We start from the raw sequence: 15,438 nt of genomic DNA, 5'->3' as shown, positions 1-15,438 counted from the left end.
CCCAACAAAATATGATACAAACTTATTGGAAATGTAATGGCAAAACTATGCATTAGCTAAATTATTGAAAAATTGTAGAAATTGATAATGTAATCAAGAAGATTAAGCAACTTCATTGTGCTTAATTATACATTTGTTGATATGTAAGCTTTGCTATATAGTCAAAAGCAACCACAGTTTAGTAGTTTTTGTAGACATGTTAGGCAAACAGCAATTAACAGTATTGATTAATGAATACAACATATTTCAAAAATACAATGAGTTACCTCTCAAGGAAATGCATTTAATATATTCAGCTAAATTCCCTAAAACATATTTGGCAATGAAAGAGAAGTATTGGTTTGAAATATGGAATTAATATTTTCTCCAATAACGTTCCAAAAGGACTTAACTGTATTACATTCAAACAGTGGCGTAACGAACCTTGAGGGGGCCCCCCTGCAGGGTACGTGAAGGGACCCCCTCCGGACTCAATCTAGAGCTCCCCAGCAGAAGTGCGGTGCTGACGGGGCCCCCTGGAGGGTGAGGGCCCCCCCGCCCGCGGGGGCTGCAGGGGCCTGTGTTACGCCCCTGCATTCAAAGTACAAATGTGTACGTTTTTCAAGTGAATCAGAACAAATCTAGCAAAAAGCTAAGTTTCCAGCATTAAGGATATTTATGGAAAATGAGGTAAATAATCTCCTGTTGTAAAGAAAATGTAAGATTTGAGTAACATTGGAAGCACATGAGTTAGAAATAATCATTGACAATTTTTTGTTCCAAATTAGTGGTGTAGATGATTTTATAATATCTGCTTCCAATGCAGCTCAATTTCACCCTTAATATAATCAAGATTAGAGTATTCAAAGAAGAACAGGTAGCTGAAGCTTGACAGAAACAAAATTATATTATGCTAATCAATGGTATTTTGGGAGTGAGTAGTTTGCATTGTCTTAGGTGCATCTAAGAAAGTAATAGAAATAACTTCATTTAAAATATTATACTGATTTAATCATGACTTTGGGATATGTATTGGTCTTGCAACTGGAAAAAGTGATACCACTCATCATAATCAAATATTTAATGTAGCCAAAAAAACTTGTTTTCAAAATATTTCCTCAAAAAAACAGTCTCATTATTAATCTTAATATATTTATTATGCTATACAGGTGAGGAAGCAATATTATCAATCGTATTTTTACTATAAACAAAACTTTGATATAGCCTACAAATGTTTTAGAAAAGAGACAGAGAGATGTTTTTGCAAAACAGAAATAAAGCGTTAGAAAGCATAGGGAGTGATAAATGACTTCATAATAACTTTGTTCAGTTGTTTTTTAAACCATCAAAGTGTACAAAAAAGATCCATCATTTCCCAGTCTTCACAATAGAATAAAGTTCATAGATTGAAATATAAATAAAAAATAATTTAAAACGAGAAATAAAAACAATAAACAATCGTACTTCCAATTCATCAAACTTCCAATTAAAAACTTGCACTGCTTAAAAGTATATAAAAATACAATCTATTGTACAGGACACAATTCTTCAATTCCTATGGCCATCGCTTTTACAGACGGGTTAATTCGATTATACTCACAAGTCATTGCAAACTAGGGCGCCTATAAGGATGGTGGACGGACCTGCGTCCGTCCGCCACCCCAGAGGTGGAGGGACCGTCCGCAGGGGCAGTGGCGGTCCCTCCGGTGGAATTAGGATGTGACCGCCACCCTGGCGGTCACATCCCGTATATTTAACATTGCGGCGGGTGCTGCTTTAAGCAGCACCCGCCGCAAAGTTAAATATGCATGCTGTGCATTTGCATGCACAAAGCGGCAGGCACCACGCGGTGCATGCCGCATTGTGCATGCAAATGCAGGGGGGTACCATAGGTACCCCCATGTACACCCTCCACGCCCCCTTCACCCTGGGGGCCCGCAACGGGCCCCCAAAGTAAAGACCGTATGCCTCTCCGTGGCGGCACGGAAAGGCATGTCCTGAAGCTCATCCTAATATGGCTGGCGGCGTCTGATAGACACCGCCACCATATTAGAGCTTTTCCGCCACGGTCAGAAGGCGACCGCGGCGGAAAAGTGGCGGACGGTCTTCCCGTCCGCCGATGACCCCCTAGCCATCCTAATGTGACGGGGGTCTTTTCATTTACCGCAGCAGTAAATCCGCATCCTCCGGGCCGGTGGTGGCTTCCGCTGGCCCGGAGGATGCGGATTCACCGCCATCCTAATCGACCCCTAGGTTAGGAACATCTGGTGATTAATCCAGAAGAAGAATAAGACATGGTTTACAGCAAAAACTATTGAGCCAGAGGTGTCTGTTTTCAGGATTCTATAAGCAACCCTGTATCGCCTGGCTGTAAGGTTTAAGGAGATTGGTCGTATCCACCACCTCCGGATCTGTTGATATTTGCTACAGAGGAAGAGAATATGTTCTTCGGATTCTTGTATTCTGAGGCATGCGGGACATAATTCTGAGATTCGCAAATAAGGAATACCTTCCCATTCATTCCTATGGGCTAGAAGGCCCATAGGAATGAATGGGAAGACAGTCTCAATTTGCGATTACCAATTAGAGAATCGCAAATTGAGAATGCAATATTAAGGTTGCCAGGGTGCCAAAAGGACACCCTGTTGCACCCCTTAAATATTTATGTGTGCACATTTTGCTCGTGGCACTTTTAAAAAATCAAAAAAGTTATTTTTTAAAGAAAATCACAAATTACCACCAACTTCTAGTTGGGGGTAATTTGCAATTCCTTAAGGCCAAATAGCAAATTTCTGGTGCTTCCAGAATTGCATTTAAGGAATCGTTATTTGCAATTCTTTAATTGCATTTGCAAAATAGAGAATGACACATTTTGTAATTTCTATTTTGCAATGGCTTTGTGGGATGATACATCCCAAAAGGCTTTTTCCGATTCACAATATGGGCCAATTCTGAGAATCTGCCTGTTTCCAAACGGGAAAAAGGTTCGATACATATGGCCCTTAGTCTTATCCCAAGATAGTCAAAAATGTCACCCTTTCGGGAGGCTTGGATGCAATCTTGACCACTCGTGTTTTCTCAGGCTCCTATCCCTGCAAAATGCAAAGAATTTATCGACTAAGATTTGTAAACCCATTGTTGTTGTAGAGATGAGTAAAGAGCAATCTGCAAAGAACAGGATCAGAACTTTCATGCCAGTCATAACGGGAGAATCATTCCTGCTGTCCAATAGTCTACTGGCCACATCATTGAGGAACATGGAGAATAATGTGGGAGCGAGGTATCCTATCTGTTAGTTCACCAAGTTTGACCCATCGGACTCTTAGAAATCAAAGGGAGTGATGCATGGCTTATGTAAGTCAACCCAAAAAGGCGATTCATAAGAATGTGATTCCTGTACACAAAAAGTAAAATTGTCTGTAGGAAGAGGTATGATGATAATATGAAAAATAAGGTTCAGTTTTTTAGTATGCCTTACAATTGTAGACCAAAAAGTGTCTGATTTTTTAAAGGAGGATTATAGTATATGAACAAGTAACATTGAGACTGAATATACAATTATTGGTGAAATTATAATTTTAATATGATTCCATCTACGCTCCCAAGATAAATAAAGTGGAGACCATGTTTATACTAGTGATTCAAATTTATGCACAAGATATTATAGAATATATTTTAAACTACTTATAACAGATTTAGAGAACGGAATACTCAAATATGTTCTTTTTTCAATACATCAAATAAAGTCATAGCATATATACTGTTCTTTAAAGCCAAATTTGGTTAGGGAAGAACTTCTGATTTACTCAGAATTAGCTTATGTCCGAAGGCATAGTAGAATTTTCAAACTTCAGGAAAGAAGGCATGTAGCTAACAGTCCTGGTTATTCATATTTCTATTTAGCAAACCATCATCAGCATAAGCAGAATACTTTAATTCTATAATTCACAATGGAACCGTTCCATATTAGTGTTTCGTTAGATTTTGACTTTTAAACGTTTCTAAAGATAAATATATGAAGAAGAGGAGAATGATAGTATCCCTGTTTGGTTCCTCCTTTAATGACCAATATGGTGAATTGATGTTGTTCACAAAATAGAACAGATAGGAAACATATAACAAGGAGCCAATGTTTAGAAAATATAAGCTATACCATTCCATTTTAAAGCCGTTAACATAAAATACAAAATAAGCTGATCAAAGTGTCACTCAGCATTTAATGATAATGTTGCAAAGGAAGATTTCATCAAAGTTGTACTGCTGTTACAATTTAAAAATTCTCCAACATTGTAGGATGCCAGTGTACCCTCAACAAACCCAACTTGCTCTGATTTAATCCAATTAGGAAACGGATGTGTAACCAAATAGCTGTAACTATAGCATATATTTTTCAAACAATATTACTTAAGTATATTGGCCAATAATTCTTACAAATGGACCTATCTTTTCCAGATTTAGGAATAAGGCATATTATGTTTTATACAAAGGTACCTTGGGGATTAGAAGTAGCACAACCATGTTCATATTGGGGCATAGAATATGGGAGCCAATAAGTCAGACAAACTGAACTCTGGGGCTTTTTCAAACATGATGAATTGATTAGAACGGAATCAAATCCCTTTGTAATCTTGTCTCCCTTCATTTTAGTATTCCATTATATCCTCTCTTCTTGGACTTGGGCATGACAGGGGTGTCGGGTAAAATCTGACTGCATCCATTATAGTATTGAAGACGTTTATGGACCACCCCTGAACTTGCCCATTATGTTGAAAGTCTCAATGATGTTATGAAAACAGACCAGTTCCATAATGTTTTATGGATCTTGAAAATCAAGCAGGCTCTGTATTTACTGGAGATGCACGATTTGTGGGACAAACTGGACTGTGCAAATTTTCTCTGTAAGGTGCTCTTGAAGAAGGCAATATTGCTCAACATTAGTGGCTGAGGAATTCAGTTGAGCCATTTGCTTCAAACCTACTAGCAACTTTATTGATTTTAAGCTCATTTGTGGGCTGAAGCCATTCTGGCACTTGATGTCGATTGTAATGGATAGCAAGCTGTATTTTTAGTTTTGTGTAGGAACTTTACCTCTTAGAATGTTTACCTCTGACTGGGCTGGTGGAGGGATTACCCATTGTCTGGTTTGTAATCCTCCAGAAGACAGTATTCCACATGTTCTGATTGTTTGTCCAGGATATTCCTCCTCACATTGTACTTGGTTGGCCCCTATATATAGGCAGCTAGTAGTTCATAGTCATTGGGTGGCCCTTCATATTCTCAGGTTTTCAAAGCCATTTCTGTGGCAAAATTTTCTTGGCTATATGTGGTTCCTTCAAAAAGATAGGCCCTCCCTCCCCTTGATAACTGACACACTCTTATACTTATTAGTTATGACTGTGTCACAAGCTATAGTGTAACTATTTTAACCAGTATTTCATTCCATCCTGCAGAAGCCCGGAAGACATTTCTCTTCCTTCAGTATACTCGATAGGTGTGTACGTTTTCCTTCCACTTCAAGCTATATACACTTTTTAGACTCTTATTGGGGCTAGATTGATGTTTGAGCTAGGTGCATATTTATATTTAAATTATTGTGTTATAATACTTTGAAACAATATATGCATTTTATTAGGAATACATTCCTAGCTAAAAGGATAAGTAATAACTTTTCCTTAATAAAAGGCCAAAATGAACATAAGGAGTGGGGACCTACATATTAGAAATAGAAAATAGAATCAAAATCGTTAGAGCTGGGCCTCACTTTTCCCACAGGGACAAAGCACTGTATCAGACTATAAAGTCAAAAAGAAATTTCCCTTTGGGTACACACATAAAACCATCCACAACGTTTACACACTTGGTGCATCTCCACTCACACTTCATATGCGATCACATGGAAATTTGAGTAACCCCACTATATTTTAAAATAATATTGGTTTCTTTATTGGTCGAGAGATTAGTAGATTCAAGCACAGAGCCTGACATTAATCACATTACATAAACTTGTTACAGAGTTAAAAATATTATTAAAGTAAACACAAACTGGGAGATTACAATAGATAAACCCAATTGTCTTTTTGTCACTAATATGTTTAGTTCCATTTTCACAAAAGAGGGGATCTTTAAGAAATGAATATACACTGTATCCTTCACCGCTTGTCAGACTTAATATATCTAAGTGCATCTCCCACAATTTTAAGAAGCACTTAACATAAAACAAAAGACGGATATAACTATAGTTCCTCACCTTTTTGAGATAAACATAAAGGAAGGAGCAATGGGGGGTCCTAATCCGTGTTCCGTTATGTACTTTTTTACAGAAGGAACATAGACTTAAAAAGACCCAAAAAAGGAAAAAAGGACTGTGAGGATTTGAATGGTGAGTTGTAAATGTAAATGTATTTGAGCTTGTAAAGCGCACTGCTACCCGTCCATAGGTTTCCTGGCGCTGTATAACTCTGGGGAACCCGTCCTGGCTTTCCCTGTGGGATGGTCCCTGCTGGGAGTCCCCAAGGTGGAGCCAGGCATCCCCAGAATTGATGGGGCCGTTGTGGAGATTAGGCAAGCTAATGCCCAGAGTTGCCGAGTGGAACCCCTGATTAGATTAAGCACCGAAGCGAGAATTATCGAGTCCGCTGACCCAAGTCCACGACCCTGCCGCGTCAGGAATTGAACCCTGGTCCCGGGCCAACTTCTGCTCCCGGGTCTGCCGCCTCTAATCAGTGAGCCACACTACTCCACAGTTGGAGACTGGAAATATGGCCCTCATAGAGATTTTGGTACAGGAAGAAAGATACACTGATATTGAATAACTTGTAATTTATATTGATGAGTTGGAGTTTGGAAATATGGCTCTCATTGAAACTGTGGTACAGGAAGAAAGAACCATTGATAATGTATGGTTTATAATTTATATTTAAGGGTCACTCATTAATTATTAATATGATGGTGGGTTTGTAATGTCTCTACTATACATAGATCCTGGGTATAGAAAGAGTATGCTCCTTTTGTAAAAAATTATATATTGTAACAAAATGTAGAACCCATCATTGTTCTTTCTTTTGTGTTTATCGCTAAAAGGTGACGAATTGTGGGTTTAGCCCTGTTTTTTAATATTTTCTAATAGGTAAAAGTGTTTCTTTAAATTGTGGGATAAAAAAATGTTTCCTTGCCCTCAAGAAGGTGGTTGGTGTCAATGAAATCCACCAAAACGCATTGATGGACTTAGATATACTAATTCTGTTGAGCGGGGATGGGTACAGTGGATATTGAATCCTTATAAATACCCTGTATTGTAGAAAAGGAACCAAACAGATTAGTGACAAAAATACATTGTGTTTTTCTATTATATTCTCCCAGTTTGTGTTTACTTAATAGTATGTTTCTTTCTTTAAATTGAATACTTTCAGTACTTAGTGGGGTATTTTTGACTGCACATTAAGTTATGAAAATGTTTTAAGTGGGTTATTTTTATGAAAAAACTTTTTAAGAAATGCTGTTATAATGTTTTTAACTTTGTAACAAGTTTATGTAATGTGATTAATGTCAGGCTCTTTGATTGGAGCTACCAATTTCTCGACTAATAAAGAAACCAATATTGTTTTAAATTGTCATAGTGGGGATATTCAAATTTTCGTTTGATCCCATTTTCATGAGATCACATATGAAGTGTGAGTGGAGAAGCAATCAGAGTGTAAAAGGGTTACATAGATATTAGAATGCCATTAACTTTTACATGGGAGAATGGCCCTTTTCCTTCTCAATCCTTCTCTTGAGAATTCAAAACAGTCTGAAGCGATCAATGAAAAGTATTGCAATCCCATTATTTATACCTAAGACTATAGAATAAACAACATTATCTACCAATGCACTTTTTAATTTTAGGGACTCTAGATCTGTTCTTGCAGTAATCTATGAAAGCTAAACATCTGAGATAAAAACTTTATGATGTTTAACCTGATTATGTTGACCGATGATATTCCATGAGGTTATACGAACCATCTCCTAACATAAATATACAAATATGGACAATCAATATTACATGAAAACAAAATCACATAAAGAAAAATATCATGAAAAGAAAGAATGAAAGAAAAGGAAAGAAAGACAGAAGAACACAGAAGACAAAAGGAAATACAATTTCTGAATTTAAGGGCAGCAAAGGTACAATAATAACACAATTATCAAACTATGGTAAAGGCCTAATGAAGACAGAACTAGCCCAAACTCTGCCCAGAAAGACAAAGGCTGACAAAGGGCCAAATATCATTAGGCAACACCTACACCACAAGGTAATTCCAATCTATTGAGAAGAAGCAAAAACAAAAAGATTATGCAACAAGCCTAACATTAAATTGAACTTCGAAAACACAAGTGGAATATTAGAATAATTATAATAACCATAACATAAACATGACTAAATGTACAACATAAAATCTATGCTAGTCCTTGTGTGGAGGTATCCTTTTCTTCTTCTGTAACTAAAAATGGATTCCTTTAAATTGACAGGGTCAGCATAAGTAACTGTACTATGCTTATGTGTAACCAATAAAAGCCTAGGTTGAACTTGACTATGTCTAGCATTAAGCAGGTCACATGTCAATGACTTCTCTATATCAGTAGCTGTGATCCTCCCAAAATCTTGAAAGATTAGAGCCCACATTTACAAAAAAAATCATGCAACGCACCGCATCAATGAATGTTGCTGCAATGCGCTGCAAAGCTTGAAAGGGAGAGAGCAGATATGGCATTGTTTTTTCCCCCCGACTGCGCTGCTGTACTTTAGGCTGCCATATGCAACAAACACACCCTAGCAGCATAGTGCAAGGGTAAAAGTACTCTGTAAGGAATAGTTTTAACACTGGAAGGGGACCTGTCCTCTACATACACTATCCTTTAACAATGTTCCTGCTTCGAATATGTGCTGTACAATGAAACACACATGCAAAGTAGAGAAGTGGGATAATTAAAACATTTCTGCTCTTTACTACTGCCTTGAGGAGTTGTATATTTTGGCACAAATCCCTGTCTATTAACGTTTGTAGATAAAGATTTGTGTCAACACTCACAACTTGATGCTTCGGAATGCCCATGTACCACCCTTGGATCGCCACCTTGACGAGCAGTAAAGCAAAGCAGCATTTGGTGCAACTTTGCATTACTTTGTGAAGCTATCCAACTCAAATACCTATTTGAATGGGATAGTAAATCCTAGAAAAACACACTTTCATTGGGTTGCATTGCAAAAGTAATGAAAACCCAGTGCAAAGCATTAATAAATATGGCCCGAAAACTTTATTTCTGCTCCACTTCAAAGTCATCGTATCTTTTTCAATTTGAACAACATCTTTTTAGAAGATATGCCCACTCAAAAAAAAAATAGCAATACATTTGAGTTTGAATTGATTTCTGCTCAAGTTATCACTCTTACCCACTCTGTGAGCTCTTGGAATGTTATCCATTGATAACTATGTTTGCTCTAACAGTTGAAAGCAAAAGATTTCAGAAATGCAACGTTCATTCTCTGCATTCTCTGTTACACACCACACCATACACACTCAAATTATTTCTGTATTATCTCATCTTCACCCATTGTGAATTAACTGCTCTCAGATTTAGAATCTGGCAATATGCAACCTCAAACAAATACCTTTTGCACTAAAGGGACAAATCATTGTATTGGAGATGAAAGAGAAGATTCTATGTTTCATAAAAGGCATTAATATAGTAGGAAAACAAGGATATAAACACAAAAAGACTGCCAAACGAGCTCTCAAGTGAAGTGCCATTCAATGCACACAATTATCAGTACCATATGGCCAAGGTATTTCATTTGTTCAATTCAAAAATATAACTTATGGACAGAGGGCAAGATGGCCGTCGAGAGGCTGTAGGGGTCAGTCGCACCAGACCTTCCTCCCGATGCTATGATGCTATGATGAATTCTTGTTACGACGAGGACGGATACTCTCTATGGAATACCCTCTATGGAATTGAAATTTAACGGATTAACAGACTGGATTAACGGACTGTTTTTGGAAGTATATTATTTTACACGGATTGCCTCTCACTTTTACTACTGCTCTATTGTTCTATATGGTAGTGAATACAACTAACATTGGATAGAACGCAAGGTGTAGCTGACGGAGGCAATGCTCGGAGCATCTTTCTTATGGCCTTTACGACTTGATGTTATTTTACAGGCTAAATCAAAAATCTCTTCTACAGCCGTTTTTTCCTTTTTGGCACGCCTGACGCACTCTGGGCGGATTGACTGGAGGAGTCTGCTAAGTAAGATGGCACCCAAGATAGTGCGATCACCTAAAAAGCACAGGGAGCCACAAGGCAAATGGGGTGACGAAGGCGACAACGATGATGTGCACTCGGATAGTCCCGGGGTCCCTGCCTCCAATTTGAGAGGGAAAGCATGAGTGAAAGCACAACAGAGACGAGAGGCAGCCAAGGAAAGCAAGCTGCGCAAGGTCCGTGAGAAGGAGACTGAGGCAAAGAAAAAGATGCTGGCAGTAAAACGTAACGATGTCCAGATTGCTGATGGTGAGACAACGGTAAGAGAGACCCCATTGCGGCAAACTACCATTGTGGAGACGTTTTCCCCCATACCATGCCCCCAACAAGTTCAGCAGCCTGTTCGAGGTTTCACCATTCCGCCGCTCAGAGCTCTGTGCAGCGCGGTAGAGAAGCGGGAGAGATGCCTGGCGGAGCAGCAGGAGAGGAGCGCAATGAAGAGCGTCACTTACCGAGCAGACTTGGTGAATGACTGTGCGGAAGTTACAGAGCCCGTACAACAGCTGGGGTTATCAGTGGATTCAGCAGGAGGCGGAGTAGGGGGCGGAGCTAACACAGAGGCGGATCCTATGTCTGAAAGCAACGAGAGCAGTCGGAGTAAGTCTGCAGTTAAAGGTGCAGAGGCAGCGCTGATAACAGATATTGCAGATAATGCAGCTGGCACCTCACAACCCCAGGATGGAGCTCATAAGGAGGTTATATATGAGACGGTGCAGACACAACGCTTCTGGACTTACCCCAAGGGAGTGAGGGTAAGATTGTGGTTTTGGGGGCAGTGAACACGGTGGCAAGCAATATAGTCTCTGAGAATATGGCTGATAGAGATGTTCTGGGTATGCTCGTATCAGTCCCAGCCTCACCCACTGAGGATGTCTTTTTTTACCGGAAACGATGAGGCAGATGACGAGAGTGAGGACAGTGACCCGGATCCAGACCCACTGTCGGAATCAGAGCTGGAAACCTCTGTTGGGTCGGTATCTGATACTGGATCAGATAGTGATAGAGAGTTGGAATATGACAGCACCTCAACCTCTATTGATAGCGAGGCAGAACCTATTGTCATACAGCATGATACAGTACAGAAAGGCCCCAAGAGAGTGTTTAACTCCGTCCCCACTGAAAAGAGCAAATCTGCACTCGAAAACAAAGCCAAGTGTAAAAATAAGAGTAAGAGTAAGAGTAAGAGTAAGAGTAAGACTAGAAGTAAGAGCAAAAGGCGTAGCTCTAGACATAAGATCCCGGTTAGGGAACATCACGAGACTCCAGTGAAATCAGTTGACAAAAGACTTGAGTGGGAGAACACTTTGGAAAGTCGAGTGATGTCCACAGGAGATCCTGATAATATAAATGCTGATATCTGGCAAGCTAACACACAGGAAGTAGACATGGATGTGAATCCTTCTAACTTTGAAGTCTTACTATCCACTCTAAAGCAAATGCAGGATGAGGCTCGCATTGAGAGTCAAAATGCTAAGAGAAGAGCTAGACACGCCAACAAAAAAATTCAATCCTCACTTCATAAAATTAGTAAAATGTATGAAGAGGTGGTTGGGAGAGTTACTGAGGTGGAGGAAAGAACAGGCAAGTTGGAGGAGGACGTGGTTAAATTGCAGGACACTAAGAGGGATCAGGAGAAGACCACAAATGATATGCTTTGGAAGCTGGAAAAGACAGAAAATAGGCAAAGACGCAATAACGTTAGACTACTTGGAGTACAGGAAGGAAAGGAGGGGGGAGATGTACGAGGATTTGTGATCGAACTTTTAAAGGGTGCCTTTCCCGAAATGACATCATGGGTTTGGGAACATGAGATCCAACGGGCACACCGCTTCCCGATGATGAGGAAAGAGACTCAGGGCAAACCCCGCGCAATTTTGATCTATGTAGGCAACTATCTATTGCGCGAAGAAATAATTAGCAAGGCAAAGCCACATGCGAAGTGTACTTATAAGGACGTAGTATTTTTCGCTCGCCCTGATTTTTGCCATGTCACCGTGGAGAGGCGTTGGCGGATGCGGCAGATGATCACCCCTTTTCAGAACATTGGTTGCGAAGTTTATCTTCTTTTTCCAGCAAGACTGAAAGTTGGGTTGAATGGAAACTTTAAGATCTTCCACTCTGAAATTAAGGCACAAGAGTACCTAAGTTTTTTACGTGAATCTAGAGGCAAGCAGAAGGTTCAACAAAGGGAACTTGAAGAGCGTGGATCGCAGCTGGTAGCTGTTAGAGATCTTTCTCGGAAGAAGAAAAATAAAAAGACAATAAAAGTAAAAATGTTCAGAGCAAAGAGGTAGAAATGTAATGCTAGATGCGATGCTTATCCTATCATACTCCACTTTAATATTTCACTATAATTTCAGGATTATGAATAGGATTTGCTGTATAACTGCAGATTAGGGAATAGGGGTGGATATACACTGGTTCAGGGGGTTGTCGTATTTCTCTTTTCCTGGGTTGGGGAAGCATTGAAGGGTAGTTGAGGTGAGAGTGAGTGGTAATATCAGAGGGGGTAACACTTGTTGAGTTTAATATGAGCATCGGGGGGGTGAGGGGGCGACATCCCGTCGGCACCGTAGGTCAGATATAGGTCAGGTTGACCTATTTGCCTGTAGGGGGGGTGGGAACCAGTGGGAGGGTGGTCAGGGGAGGGGGAGGGATGGGGAAGGGGCAGGGCACAAGAGCATTGAAGAGGAAGAAGATGATTCAGACAGGAACTGTCATTATAGACTATGTAATGAAAGGTATAAACGTATTAAGTTAGACCTGGAGATAAAAGTTGGAAAGAATGGACCACCTAACTTGAGTGTTAGCAGTGTGCAGTCAGCAGGCTGTTCCTTCAACATTCAGATATGGCAGTTAGATTTGTAACTTGGAACGTTTGTGGTTTGAATGACTCAAAAAAGAGACAAAAGATAGCAGTCCGTCTCCGGCAGATGAATGTAGACTATGTATTTTTACAGGAGACACATGTAATGAATACTCAGGAGTTCTGTCTTAACCAATTAGGATTTTACCTGATAGCAAGATCTAAACTAGGGGCTAAAAATAGAGGGGTAGCCATCCTCTCACGGAGCAGAAATGTGGTGATCGGTAGAAAATTAGAGGATCCATGGGGTAGATGGGCCATGGCTGAGACATTAATAGACGGTGTATGGACAACCTTAGTAGCAGTATATGGCTCAACTCAGGACGATCCAGAAATCCTGCAATTTCTGGATACAGAATTAGTGGGCTGGCCACCTCAAATAATTATAGGAGGAGACTTAAATATTAATGGGGCAGATGGGTTGGGGGTAGGGTCATCAGGGCCCTATAAAGGGAGGAAGAAAAGAGTATACAAAGCCCTTATCAATCTTCTAGAGAATAACCATCTGCAAGATGTTTGGGGTAGTATTAAATCAGGTCAAACAGGATTTACATATTATTCAGCACCTCATCATCTTTGTGTTCGATTAGATTATTTTTTGGTCTCAACATACCTACTGAATAGATTAGAAATTGATAGGCTTCCTCGTATTTTAAGTGACCATAACCCTTTAATATTAACAATGAAGTTGGGAGGGAGAAGTAAAGTAAGTAGGATTTGGACCTTTGAAAGAGGACTTCTCCTGGATAGAAACTATATAAAGCATATGTCCAAATGGATCTGCGAGTTTTTTGAGAACAACAGAGGTAGTGCCCCAGTAGGAGTAGTTTGGGATGCCTTTAAGGCTGCAGCGCGGGGTGAGATATGCAGCTTTAGCGCTCATAAAAGGAAAGTAGCACGAATTACGGACAGTGATATAGAGAGGGCTGTTTTAGAGGCGGAGGAACACCTCTATGAATCTTTAATAAGGGGTGAATTGATTGAAGAGGCTAGTATAGAATTAATGAAAGTAAAAAGTGAAGCGGAAGAAGATATGGCGAATAAGGCAGCTCAGAACTTCACTATCAAAAGGGAGAGATGCTACGAGTTTAGCGAAAAGGTTGGACATGTACTTGCCATGCGCACCAGACAGATAGCAGCAACGGGGATAGTTAGGGAGATTAGGGATGAGCTTGGGAAAATACACTCAGACTCACAGGAAATCAGGCAGGTATTCAGGAAATATTATCAGATATTGTACGATGAGCAATATCTTAGTAATATGGTAGAGATAAGGGAATATCTTCAGGGCGTTCCGGTGGTCAGGGTACCTAGCGAGGATGCAGAAGATCTCGAGAAAGTGTTGGAGCCTAATGAAGTTAAAGAAGCCATGGTTAACTTGCCCTCTGGTAAGGCTGCTGGCCCGGACCAATTGCCTTTAGAGTTCTATAAGATTTTTTGGGAGAGTCTAAGGCAAGACTTAGTTAAGACTATACAAACTGCACAATCTGGGGAATCTATCCCTAAATCCTGGAGTGGCGCAGACATTGTTCTAATATTAAAAAAGGGAAGATAGAAACTGAGCCAGGGTCTTACAGACCAATCACGCTGATGAATAGCGATACTAAAATATACTCAAAAGCATTGGCAACAAGATTTGCAGCCATTATATCTCCTTTGGTTAGTAGTAACCAGCATGGTTTTATTCCTGGTAGAGGGACGACACATCACACCCGGAAAGTCATAACCATGTTTGACACCGCAGAAGTTACAGGGGACCCGATGGCTGTAATGTTGCTCGATGCTGAAAAGGCATTTGATCGGGTCTCCTGGGACTTCTTGTGGCATATCCTAATAAGAGCTGGGATGAAGGAGGGATTTGTTAAAGCCGTCTGCGCGCCGAAGGAGCGCCAAAGGAGGGCCCGTCTGTGCCCGTCCGGGCCTCGGACGGGCCCAGGGCCGGCCTCTCTGCCCAGCGATCCTTGGGGATGGCCACATCAGAGATACGCAGGTACTCACGCCATGACCTCTTGAGACTTGCTCCCCCAGACAATAGTATGCTTTGCACACGTGCGGACTTGAACTGTGATATGCTCAAATGCCCCACCTGTGATTTTTTGCCCCAACCACTCCCCCCCCCCGTTCTGTTAGCATCGCCTCGGTTGCTTACATCCGGGCGGGACTGATCAACGCTAGATCTGCGGTTAGGCATGCCGCTGAGATCTTTGATCTACTGGTGGACGGCCAGCTGGAGGTGCTGTTCCTCACGGAGACATGGATGACCAGCACCTCCGCACCTAGCGTAGAAC

At 40.5% G+C, this 15,438-nt stretch overlaps 1 protein-coding gene across 1 annotated transcript in view; it reads right to left on the bottom strand.

The window, feature by feature from the left end:
- The window catches only part of LOC144791155 (kyphoscoliosis peptidase-like), a 799,432-nt gene extending 788,632 nt beyond the window's left edge, over positions 1 to 10,800 (bottom strand). Inside the window, exon 1 of the mRNA XM_078665811.1 lies at positions 10,737 to 10,800. The gene's annotated coding sequence lies outside the window, so the exon portion shown is untranslated. The remainder of the gene's footprint in view (positions 1 to 10,736) is intronic.
- Between the last annotated feature and the right edge of the window lie 4,638 nt (positions 10,801 to 15,438).

Source organism: Lissotriton helveticus, chromosome 11 (assembly GCF_964261635.1).
Source record: "Lissotriton helveticus chromosome 11, aLisHel1.1, whole genome shotgun sequence".
NCBI lineage: Eukaryota > Metazoa > Chordata > Amphibia > Caudata > Salamandridae > Lissotriton > Lissotriton helveticus.
This window is presented reverse-complemented; position numbering and strand designations above follow the sequence as displayed.